This window comes from Pinus tabuliformis, chromosome 9 (genome assembly GCF_031772625.1).
Source record: "Pinus tabuliformis cultivar Carrire ecotype Pingquan chromosome 9, CPIR1, whole genome shotgun sequence".
Taxonomy (NCBI): domain Eukaryota; kingdom Viridiplantae; phylum Streptophyta; class Pinopsida; order Pinales; family Pinaceae; genus Pinus; species Pinus tabuliformis.
The window spans coordinates 1,076,219,464-1,076,232,109 of record NC_142307.1 but is presented as its reverse complement, the minus strand read 5'-3'; positions in this window follow the sequence as shown (position 1 = coordinate 1,076,232,109).

The following is a 12,646-nucleotide window of genomic DNA, read 5'->3' as shown; positions in this document are numbered from 1 at the left end:
CAAAAGAAGATTGGTTAGAATGCTACTTGTACATGGAGGTCCACAAAATCTTCTTCACGTCCTTCCCTACTGAGCTATATGAGTGGATCGCGAAGCTAGCAGATAGTTAAGGAAGGTGGAAGCTTGACGGTCCTATTGTGTGGACCCCAGAGTTAGTGCGAAGGTTGGAAGCGTCATAGGATAAGATCACGCACGTCGTTTATCATTGGCTCGATCGTATTATAGGAGGATTCATTACTGAGTTTGTAGTTAACACCTTAGTTAGCTACAACGAGGCACAATGACACTTTCTCAAAGGACTGCGTGGTAAGTACATAAAGTATTTGAATACTTGCATTAAAATTCTATTGTTCGAAAAGAGGGTTATGTAGTTACCTTGATGTTCGGGGCTACGCGAAGTGGAAAAGCTTACAGAAATGAAGGAAATAAGGGACCAGAAACTAGCCCCTTGATTTCATCTCCGCAAGGGGATGAGGAAGAGCTCGCAAAGGTTTCACTGCGAAGTGTGATCCATCTAATAAGGAAAAGAATTCCGCAAATACCACCTCAACCCACACCGCCACCAACTTCACCACCATCACCTCCATCTTCACCCATACCAACCTCCACCACCAGCATGATTCAATATTGCAAGCACAATGAAGTTGCATGTGTTCAAATGTTTGGGAAATAAGGATCCAGAGCAATTTTGGTTCGTGGTAAGGGCTGTATGGGAAGCGCAAGGAGTTGCAAATGACAATATAAAGAAAGTGACACTGGTTAGCACCCTGTAGCACCGCGTATTAACCTGGTATATTAAGCATTCCAATGATAATCCAAATGCGGGAATCGTGGATATCCAAGCAGTGCTAAATAGAGAATTTAGCAGGCCGAAGTTTGAAGCACAGTCAATCATTGGATTCAAATAGATCACGATGCTACCAAGCAAGACTCCTTGGGAGCTGGATCAGAGGTTGAAAGGTACGATTCATGAAGCTAATATGAATCTAACGGATGGACAACATCACGAGTGGTTTGTAGCTTCACTAATGCCACGTTTAAGGAGTGCGCTATCACAACAGAATATAATGACTCAGGCGGAGGCCTTAGAGATTGCTATGAGGCTACATGAAACCCCAATGCAGGATCCTAGCTTGGGAGTTCAGCAGATCCACGTGCAACTGAAGAATTTATGTCTTGAGATGCAGAGCCTAAAACAGGACATGATAGCTTGACCAGAAGTGCACGAAGAGGTATGGTACGTAAAATTCAAGGGCCAGGGTCATGACAAGGACCACTGCCTGATTTTCAAAAATTACCTCAAAGGAGGAGGACTAATGCCCTTAAGATCGGAAGTGCAAGTAGGACCTAGCATGGCACTTGCTTTGTGGTGTGCGATTTAACAAATAGCAGGAAACACATGCCATAGACAATTGTCACTCGTTATAGAAGTATATGCAAGATCCACAACAGTTGTTCTACAAGTTTTTTAGGTCAGTGGGACACGATGAGCACACTTGTAGAAGTTATGACTTAATGATGGATAGAACTTCCACCTACAGAGTTTAGGCTAAAATGCGGCCCCTTGACCAAACAGCGGGAATGGCGCGACCAGGATTTCAGGGGCATGGACAAGGCCAAGGCAAAGGAGGACCTGGAATAGGTCACAGATAGTTGATATGCTACAATTGTGGAGGGCCAAGACATTATGCCCATGATTGCATGAATCCAACATGCCCGTCATGTTTGTATTTCACCTTGTTTGATCATGAGAAATAAGATTGTCCTACACTAATAGCTATGATACACAACAAAGGAGTGCTACTGTCTCCCCAGACTCAAAACTTGTAGATGATGAGGTTTGAACCGCACAAGGAATATCCGAATGTGAACATTGTGCTCTGAAGTGGAATCACGACAAGAGATGACAAAGGAAAACAAAAAAATATAGTACTTGGGTTCGCAAAGCTCTGGTGAAAGAAGTGGAGTTTGATTTGGAGCGCACTCGAGAAGCCTTCATGGAAATTGAGAAGAGCTTCACTGATGCCTCCACTTTAGGAAGAGAAGATAAATTGAAGCAGGAGATGGACCCATCTATGCTCACAATGTTCCTGGAAACATGTATGAATCTATTCGCTGATAGTAAGGCAGTGAAAGGGTTACAGGAACTCATTAACAGATGCACTAGGATAACGCCTAGAGAACCACACGTAGTCAAGAATATCAGAAAACATAAAACAAGGATGAAAGAGAAATGAGACTTACCGCGTAGATCGGAGAAAATGAGATGGATCAAGTCAGCCTGGATTTAGGATTGAATGCAATTTAGCTAAGAATGGAGAACCAGCAAAAAATAATACCCATGGGGCAATTGCAAGGAATAACTGTGGATATTAAGGGAGCGAGCGCATTGGAAGACTTTGAAGTGATAGATATTGTTGATGACAACAATCCCTACCTCGTTCTCTTAGGAATTGATTGGGCCACTGACATGAATGGGGTGATCAATTTGAAAAAGCGAAAAATGATTTTCGAAAAGAAGTCACTACGCGTAATTGTACCCTAGAACTTGTTGAAGGATCACGCTATACGGAGATGGTGCGCGACTATGAATGTGATGATGATTTGGACTGCATCTATAATATAACAATGTGAAACCACGACTGGGTGAGTCCCACCGCGGATGGGTAGATTTCATGGGACCACGAAAGCTCTTGTACTTCAGATTCGGTTGAGGAAACAAAGCGATGGTAGAATTAGTTACATGAGGACTACACTGAATTGTAATATCATGACAAGGTCACTGCCTTCATATCGATAGAAGTAAGAGATTTGCCTACTTATGATGGTCTAAGTGAGGTAGATACCTTCTTGAATAAATTTGAAAGGGAGGTGTCGGAAAATCAATGATTCCAGGACTTGGACTAGGTATTGTGCGCTACGCCTGTGAGATGGTGGGGTACGCACAAAGGGAGCTTTGATGACTAGTGCGAATGTAGCATAATGATGCACACATGATTTGGGAAATGCACAAAGGGAGCTTTTATGACTGGTGCGAATGTAGCATAATGATGCACACATGATTTGGGAAGCATAGGGCATGACTGGCAAATAAGTACAATGGGTAGGATGATCTGCGCACGCATCTGGCCAAGTGGATGTAGGCCTATGGAGAAAAGCCACAACTTGAGTGGGTGCACCTGTTCTGTCATACCCTAGATGTTATACGAATGAACTGGTATATAGAAATAGAGCTCTGCCATGGGACAAGTGAATGGGATGTCTTGCGTGAAGGGTTCGTGATGACCTTTAGTTTTGAGGATGGGTGGGATAGTATTGATGAAGCACTACAAGAGGTAAAAGCAACCATCTGTAGGATACCACAGGAGCTGATAGAATTGATTCAGCCTAAATGGGATACTTATCTAAGTTGCACGCTGGAATGTTATAATGTAACTACTGAAGAAGAATATGAAGATCCGTGGAAAATTAACATTCCAGAGATGGAAGGCCACTGTGAGGTTCAGGGACCACATATTGAGAACCCTGACATAACCGTGCCAGTGAAGACTAAGCAGGTGAATATTGGTATGGAGGCGGAACCTAAATTCGCAAAGATTGGAGACTACTGGGACGATGCGATGGTGGGTAAGGTCACTGAATTACTCTGCAAATATCAGGACTTATTCCCGACCAAGTTTATGGATTTGAAGGGAATAATTGGAGATTTAGGGGTAATGGAGATCATGTTAAAACTCGATGCAAAGCTAGTTAAGTAGAGGTTGTATCAGTTAAATTTGAAATACAAGGAGAAGGTCTACATAGAACTAGACAAGATGCTTGCGACTGGCATCATTGAGTTTGTGGAGGAATCTAATTAGGTAAGCCCGATGGTGGTACAAGAGAAGAAGCAGAAGGACAAAATAAGAATATGTGTGGATCTCAGAAATTTAATGACGCATGTGTACATGATCCATTCCCAACTCCGTTCACGGATGAGGTGTTGGACAATGCAAGCAGTTAGGAAGCATATTCTTTCACTGATGGGTTCTTAAGGTACCACCAAATCAATATCGTGCCGGAGGATAGAAGCAAGAAAACCTTTGCGACTGAGTGGGATTGATTTCAATATACTGTCATGCCATTTGGATTGAAGAATGCCCCTGCTATCTTTTCACGCATGATTGTTGCGGCATTCAGTGTTATATTCATAAGTTCTTGGAGGTCTATTTTGAAGACTGGACTATATTTGGGCTGGTTAGATGCCATGTAGTGAACTTGCACTTGATGCTAGATACATGTTGAAGATACCAAATCACGCTCAACCTCAAGAAGTGTTTGTTCCTCATTCCTTTTGGGAACATGTTGGGGCATGTTCTTTGTGAATAAGGGCTGATGGTAGACCCCATGAAAATCACAGTGATTCTAAATTTGGAAGTGCTGTGGAGTGTGAAATAGCTACGCACTGCTCTGGGACATACAGGTACTACAAAAAGTTTACCAAAGGCTATGCCCAGATCATTGCGCCAATGGAAAAGATATTGAAAAAGGGTGTCACGTTCTGTTGGAACGATGACTGTAAGAAAAGCCTGGATGTATTGAAAGAAAAGATGGTTACTGCATCAATTTTGGTCTTCATGAACCAGAAGAAAGAGTTTCATGTCCATGTTGATGCATCGTGTATAGCACTATGGGCAGTACTAAAACAGGATGGTGGAGAGGGCTTGGATCACCCTATCACATTCGCAAGTCACAGATTATCTAAAGCAGAGAAGAACTATTCCACCATTGAGCATGAGGGACTAGCTATGGTGTATGCACTCCAGAAGTATCAACAATACTTGCTAGGAGGACACTTCAAGATGTATACAGATCATTCCACGCTGAAGTACTTGGTCAATAAGCCTGTATTGGGGGGCCGTATATGAAAATGGCTTTTATTGTTCCAAGAATATGATTTTGAAGTTGTTGTGAAGCCTGGACGATTGAACGCGGGACCAGATCACCTGCCGCACATTAAGACAGGGGAGGAACCTACTAGTATGGAGGAAGGATTACCCAATGTGCAACTCTTTGTTGTGTGTGTAGTGGATGGACATTTTGAAGATATAATTCACTTTCTAACAAGTGGAACTACGCCGAAAGAATACTTTGTCCAGCAAAAGAAGGAATTAGTGGTGCATGCGGCGGATTTCTCTGTTATTGTTGGGCATATATAGAAGATGGGGAATGATGAAATACTATGAAGGTATGTACTTGAATTTGAATGAAGCAGCATCCTCGCGAACACTCATGGGGGTGCCGTGGGAGGACATTATGCGGGAAGGGCAACCGCGCAAAAGATTCTACGCTCTGGGTTGTGGTGGCCAACCCTTCATCAAGATTCCAAAGCACATTGCAAGGCATGTGATGTATGTCAAAGAATAGGTAAGCCATCACAAAGGGACGAAATTCCTTTGAAACCATCAATGAAGTTGAAAACCTTCAAAAAGTGGGCAATAGATTTTGTAGGATGTAACAAACCTCAAGGAAAAACAGGCACACGATATATTATCATTGTGATAGAGTACCTGACTCGTTGGATAGAAGCGCAGATGGTGAAGGATTGCATGGCCACAACTACCGCAAATTTTGTGTTTGAACACGCACTGATGTGATTTGGATGTCCGAAGATCTTAATGAGTGATCACGGTATGCACTTCCTAAACGAAATAATCAGCGCGCTGACGAATTAGTTTCAGGTGTATCATCATAAGAGTACACCGTATCACCTACAGGATAACGAGACTATAGAAGTGTTCAAAAAACTACTGGAGACCGCAATAACCAAGGTATGCATCGCGCAAAGAAGTGATTGGGCCCCTGCAGTATTATGGGATTATAAGACAACATGCAAGAAACTGATGGGACAGACACCTTTTGGGCTTGTCTATCAAGTGGAAGTCATAATGACTATGGAATACATTGTGCCTAGTCTACGCATAGTAGTGCTCATAGGTATGACAGATCGTGGAATCCTGGAGGAGAGGCTTGCACAGTTGGAGGAGCTTGAGGAAGAACAATTTTTGGTTGGATTTCACCAGTAGGTCCAAAAGCAGCACGAAAAGGCTTGGCACGATCGGCATATTAAGTTGGGCACCTTCAAGGTGAATGATTTGGTGTCGTTGTATGATAGTAAGTTCAATAAATTCCCAGGGAAGTTGAGAATGCATTGGCTGGGACCGTATGTTATTAAGGAGATCACAGATGGTGGTGGAGTGCAGTTGGTAAAGTTAAATGGAGAAATCTTCCCAGGAAAAGTAAATGGTAGTCATTTGAAGACATACACAGGGGACTCGGCCATCTGACTAGCCAATAGAGGCACATTCTTAGCGCTCCAGGCAGCTAAAAGGAGGCACAGGACTATAAAATACTCTACTCGGGGACTACGCGATGTCAGGACTGCGCGCAGTAGTGAAGTATCCCAGGGTCCACGACAGCACGAGGGTGGCTGCACTACTGCACGGGTCAGCTAGAAAGTGACTGTTACAGTCACTATTCACGATGTGATGCTTGGGTTGAGACCAAATGGAGTGGGCGGTAGGCATTTAAGGTGACCTTTATGGGCTAGGTTCTTGAAAATCTACTGATAATTGAGCATTAATGCACTGAATGTGGGGGAACGGTCAAATTCAAATTCAAAATGCACTATAATTACAAAGGGTTGTCTAGTAAACAAAACTTCGCAATTTGAGGACTGAGTTGTTACACGCATAGACACTCATGAACCCAGACTTGTTCGATCTTCTGAAGGCGAATTCGTTGCTTGAGAAATTACCTGAGATGTTTAGAGACTTGTGGAATCACATTATGGTAGCACCTAAAGAAGCCATGGATACCACAGTAATGACCGTTGAGGAAGCCGAGCAGGCCATTATGGAAGTGGAAGCCCCAAAAAGTGTTGGGATAGTTGCAGAAATCCCTAAATCTTTTCGCACACCAAGACGCAAGAAAGACAAGCAAGCCATGGTACCAGTCAGTGTATCACCTAGAAATCTACTGAGGACTAGGCTCACCATGGAAGAAAAGGGGAAGTCTATCAATTTTGAGACCGATGAGGAAGAAGAATTTGAAGAAATCCTAGTAGAGGAGGAGGATGTAGAAATGGAGGTTGAGACCTAGGGAGCGGATCCTCTTACCAAGCTGCCCGCATATGTTCCTCCGTGGAAGGGTAAAACAAAGGTGCCCAAAGATATAGATGAGAGAAAGAGCTCTCCGCAGACTCCACTTCTCCTAGATGACATTATTTTTGAAGGAGTGCACTTGGGACGAGTTCCTGTGCTGAAGTTTGAGGATTGGGATCTCGTGAACCACGAGAAGTTCCTGCATCTCATGTGCCAGAAGAAAGATGCGCCGATTGGAATCATAGAATTGGAGCCACTTAAATGGCTGAGAGGAGTTGAGAAAGAAGGGTTGTTAAACCTACTGTAGGTGCCAGATTACTAGCACGCCCGAGTGACCATTTTTGTCATTAGGCAACTGGTCTGCCTGGTACATGATGGGTGCTTGTGGCTGGAGGAACCCATCCACATCACAGACCATTTCATTCATAGAATTACCCGGCTCCCTTGCAAAGGGGAGGACCCAGCAAACATCTCGAAGGGAAAGAGCGATGATTTGGCCATTGCAGAGGCCATGAAGAAGAAATTTAAGCTGGAGAAGAAGAAGAAAGTGTACGCCATTTCTAGCATCAACAACCCTACGGTTAAAGTCGTGATGCAGATATTGGTAGGGAAGGTTATGCAGAAGTTCCACATGGATGAGGTGCTCGCACCAATGGTTGTATTAGTAGCACAATACGCATAAGGGGTCCAGTTCAACTGGTAAAACTATTTATGCGAAGAGTTCCTTGAGAACTTCCGTGAGGCACAGGAGCAAGGAAAATATTTTCACTATGTGTGGCTTCTGTTGTCAATAGTACTGGTGGCCTTGGAATCGACCGAAGATAGCCAATTCCTGACAATCGCGCAAGACCTTTCAGAGGTAGTGAAGTACGCTTCACTATGGGTAACCAAGGATGCACAAAGGATAAGGGACAGTAAAATATTTTGGGAGCTCATGGAGATGAACATCTGAATGGGGATTAATCACAAGCCGTGGTTATCGTCCATGGTCTACAATAGTCTATAGAGCTTCACGGAGTTCAAGGAAGATTTTCACCATCTCTACATCAGGGCAAGGAAGGACCCCGTGAAGATGATGTCATCTTTATGGTCCTTGAGTCGTGGTTGCTAGAGTGGCGCACCCCAACCAACTCTGGGTGGAAACAGAGAAGTCCACCGTGCAACGAAAAAAGGAAGAGGAGAAACCGCGGATGGCACAGTTGGCAGAAAAACACAGAAACGAAGCAGTAATTGCTAAGGCCCAGGCGGCGCACAATGCTACAAAATTGGCAAAAGAGCAGCAGAAGGTAGTAGAAGAAGAGCACGAAGGATAGAAGTCACCTTCGCCTGAGCCAGAGACTGATACAAAGCAATGTGGCGTGGACCCGCAAACAGTGTCCACTCAGCTAAAACGTCCACGCCCAAGAGAGCAGATAGGGCCACGAAAGAAGTTGAAGGCTTCAAAGACTTCATTCGACCCGATCACCCTCACTGAGGGGGATCTACATGACATTGGTGAGACAGTGAGGGACGTCATCACGGAGGTCCTCCAACAGTTCAAGGAGGAACACCAGATGGTGTTGGGGGCTCTCCAGGCACAGATACAGGAGTTGCAGGTGTGCACTCCACAGGGTGACACTGTGTCAACCAGCCTTGCAGTAGGCACGTCCGCGGTCGAGGAAATGTTGCACGCTTGAATGACCAAACCCATAGTGCTACTAGATGGAGCACTCGTTACAAAAAAAGAGGCCAACAGGCCTATGGTCAGCGGCTTGAAGGGAATCATATTAAACGTAGCTGTTCTCCCTTTGGAGACACTTTATATTTTGCAAGACAGAGTTACTGTAGAACTATGAGCCAGGGAGGGTCTTGTGCTCTAGCTAATGAGCAAGCAGTGCATCAACATTGAATAGTTGAGCCTACAGTGTGACGAGGTAGTGATGTAGAATAGAAAAATAATGCAAGTGGTAGAGGAAGCCTTCCAGATGGCCCCAGAGTTGGCCATCCAAGAAGAAGAACCAGTGGAGGCGCACATCCAAAAATTAGCAACAGGGGTGCATGAGGCAAAGGAAGAAATGGCCAGGGTTCAGCTAGAGCTGAATCTTCAAATAATATAACTACAATTGGAGGCTCAGCCATTAACTCTGTCAGAGGTTAAGGAACAGTGTGCCATCGCAATTACAACAACAATATTGGAGGTTAAGAGTACAGTGACAGAATGCACAAAGTTGTTCAAGTAGTTGTTCGTGGTTCTCACCACCCTGCAGGAGGACCTAAACATATAACGCATAGAGACAAAGGCGCGAAAGCTATAACAAAGATATGATGAAGTAAAAGGGACCGCATAGATGGTTTCCATTACACAGAGGCTCGCGAGGATGTAGCAGGTTAAAGCACTCAAGGAGCAGGTGGATGATGCTCGACATAAGGAAGTAGTTTTTAAGGCGCTCTTATAGTCATGGATTGATGAGGCATACACCATTACAGCCTCCATTGAAGCAAAGCTCACATAGTTGCAAGCAACATAGGAAAGGATCCAAGGCAGCAGTTTAGCCACAACAGTCACTGAAAAATGCGTCAAGGAAGTACAGCAGGCAGCCACTCAGTGCATTGCCGAGCTTGTAGCGATCCAGTCAGAGTTGGGAGGTCTTCATCCAATGATCTTTGCATCAAAAAAGTGACTTGGGGGCGAGTGACGATGTTTGTGTTGGGGGCCTATTCGGTGCGAGATCCCCCAAGGGAATTTTTGGGGCTTAGAGCCCAGATTTTTATTAAAGATTGTAATTCTGATGTAAAGACTCTGCATATTGTGGGTGCAAAGCGCGTAGTTTGTTAAAGAGTCATAGGGTTGTCCACCCTTAGTTTTGTTATTGTAATGTCAGCTATAGAGATATACCCATGGTCTGCGAACCATGGGATTGTATAAATAGAGTGATGCTCTAAGTAGTTAAGACATAATTGATAAGAAAAGATGAACATATGATGTATGTGAGATAGATCTATGGAGTAAACTCTAGTTTTTGGGTCGTAGAGTAGGAGAAGGCTCTGCAGCTGAGTGTGCAGAGGCCTAGTAGTCCGCAATTGAGTGCGTGGACCCATGTAGCTGAGTGCGCAAGGCGAGTCAAGTCTGTAACAGTTAGAAGTATCAATAAAGAAAAGTTTCCTATCATTTCTGTGTATTTATTTCCTGTTTTGTGCATCTATTATCTTGGGTATGAAATTCACTTCTAATACTTATATGATGCGTGAATGTGTATAATTGTTTTGATTAAGTGAATGCAAGATAGAATATCTATTTACGTGAAGCTAACTAATATCTTTTAAGAAGATAAGTAACATATGCAATGTATTTTGGGGAAATAGTGTAGTTCGCTACCCTAGCAACGTGAAAGCATCTCAGCCCTTGGTTAGGGTTGCGTGAAATACGATTATAACAGATAGTGAAGGTATTGAGGGTTGGGACAGTGCACGAAATGACCTACATGAAGACAGATCTAGTTGGACTAAGTCGACATCTCAGACATCTCAAGGGTGCGGAAACTTGGTTCCAACATCCCCCATACTGCTTCGGGTGAGACTTGAGTCTGCGCTCCACGGGCTAATGTCAAAAGGGCAAGTAGTGTAGGGATTTGTTTGGATAAATAACTTCTAACCTGTGTCAGGCCCCCATAAGCCAACAACTCATCTTATCATTCTCCATCTGCTAGGAAAACTGAGATAGTGAACAAATGTTTGGAAGGTTATCTTCGTTGCTTTGTATCTAATAAACAGACACAATGGGTCAAATGGTTGCCTCTAGATGAATGGTGGTATAACACTTCCTTCCATACTGCAGCAAAAAATGACCCCATTTGTGGAACTTTATGGATATCATCCATCGTCCATCACATCATATTTAAGAGAAAATTCTAAGATTCAAGCAGTGGAAGATCACATTGAGTATCAACAAAAAGTTCTCCAACTCTTAAAGGATAACCTGTTATGTCCTTATAATATTATTGATTCACCCATTACTAATGTTATTGTAGCCCTTATTATTGTTGTTGTGCCCCTATTGTCCCCATATTGTTATTAGTGTGTCCCATAAAAGCTCACTATTATTATTCTTGTGCCCTTATATTATTATTGTTATGTCGGCTTTGATTATATTGTGACCCCTTAGACTCCTATATAGAGAAAGGAGGTTTTGTCATTTGTATCATCCAAGAATTTTTCATTTGTGTAATGTAAAGGAGGTTTCCCCCTCAAAGAGGCTTATTTTGAAGTCATTGATCTATATTTTCTTCTATTTTATGAGCTGGTTGCATAACATTTGGTATCAGAAGATTGAATTCTAGGGTTTCGCTGCTCCAAATAGGTCATCGTGGAATTTTCACTCTAACTTTTGTTTTACGATGTTTCAGAAGCGGAAATTAAAACCCATTTGAGTGGACGTCTTTATTAACCTCGGGTCCAAATTTCAGATCTGTTCACACAATAGTTTCAGAGATATGATCAAAGGCGGTTAGAGTGTTTGCAAGCCCCGGATTACATCTGAAATAGGGGACCTTGGGAAATCTTCCTAAATTTCTCTCTAAGCATAGGAATGAATGTTCATAAGAAGTTACAGAAAGAGAACGGACTCTAGTTTTTTTTGTATCGTTCTCAGGTCCAAAGGTCGAAACAGTGACACGTGGAACTTCGTACAAGTTGCCTCTACTTAAAAAGTATATAATCCTATCATCTTGGGAGATTGGGCATAATGCTTTCTTGGAGAATCCAATTTTGATCAGACTTTGGCATTAGAAAGAGGATGCAGAAAGCTACCACAGGTCGGAATTTCAAACCTTGGAGATCTGAAATTTCATAGATACAATAGATTCAATATCAATATCCTACAAAGAAAAAAAAAGGTGTGTAGTTTTTTTTATAAATTTGCATAAGTTTGGTTTTAAAAATTAGTTTCAAGTGATTCAAAGGGCATAGTGAGCATAATTATATTTTTTTTTTGTAAGCTTAGGTGGGACCTTCTCATTTTCGAGTTTTTACATGTCCATTATTCACCCCATTTCCAGGGAGGGTAGCACAAGAATCGAACCCAAGATCTCCGGTTCGGTGAGACTTCATTTCCACGGCCATTGCCACTTGAGCTACCCCATGCGGACATAGTGAAGCATAATTATCATTAATTAATGCCGCGAAGAAATAAAATGGAAACACATAGTAAGAAACCTGAAATCTCTACCATGACTCATGAAGAAGATGAAGAAATGCAACATGATATATCAAAATTATGAGACCAAGTACAACAATTTTCACTCTCACAAAATGTAAGAGAAGCTAAGATGGATGGATTAAAGAAACACATGGAAGGTAAGATGAATGGCATGGAAGCTAATATGAATGGTGTAGAAGCTAATATAAATTGAGTGGAAGCTAAGATGGATGGCATGGAAGCTAAGATGGATGGTATAGAAGCAAATCTTAAAGGCAACATGGAATATTTGAAGATAGATTTGACAAAGTTGCTACAAGAAATTCTTACT